The sequence below is a fragment of the Echinococcus granulosus genome, assembly GCF_000524195.1.
Source record: "Echinococcus granulosus chromosome Unknown EG_S00053, whole genome shotgun sequence".
NCBI lineage: Eukaryota > Metazoa > Platyhelminthes > Cestoda > Cyclophyllidea > Taeniidae > Echinococcus > Echinococcus granulosus.
The window spans coordinates 521,979-522,877 of NW_020170433.1; positions in this window are offsets into that span (position 1 = coordinate 521,979).

Genomic DNA, 899 nt, shown 5'->3' on the forward strand with positions numbered 1-899 from the left:
TTGCTGATTTTCTTTAACTGGTCATTCACTCAGTTAAATTAGTGAAGTGGTAGCACTTAATGGAAAGAAAATTAATGAACGATTTCATTTACACGTTCAGCACAAAAATCATTTATCATTCTTTAAATCCTTTTATGGATTTGTAACTTTAACCTTCGGTATTTAAGTTATTTTATTGCCTCAGATTCATAGGGCTTCTCGAGTTACGGCATACCACAGTTTCACTTATAACCTTATAAGGACTGGCCCGACTGCTTTCAAGACTATCGATGGGGTGGAGAATGTTAGCTGCCATAGTTGTAGTTTAGGTTTCCTCCTTCTCCGTAAGATATTTTATCAGAACATTTATTTAAATTTTTTTGCCATTTGTCTCCCTACCAACGTCATAATCTGATAATGTCTAACACTCTAGTGAAGACGTTTTAAAGGGGAACCGAGAGCAAGTAGAACGTAATGAACTTCATAGTCGCGCCTATTTATTGTCTATACTTAACTTAATATTGCGCTTCGCAGCGATTTTGACCTGAGTGGCTGACACCAATTCAATTCATTTAAAAATTACTCCAACCCCCAAATCACTTCCATTAGTACCCTCAAATAATACAACTGTAAAAGAAAACACTGAAAGCTCTAATATTAATCAGAAGTAATTAAGTTTAACCTCTGTAGGACACTTTTTTGCACCTTAACAAGATTAGCACAAATCTAGACAATTCATAGATCAAACTGCTTTCCCTTACTATTTTTTGTCTACAGTGTTGTGAAAAGATACACCCTACTCGTTCACTCACCCATTAATCTACCCACTGACACACCCACTAGCACGCACACAGCTATGAAGAATGGCCTACTGGAAATGAAGCGTGCAGTGGATAGTGTGAGTGCTGGATTGTTTACAA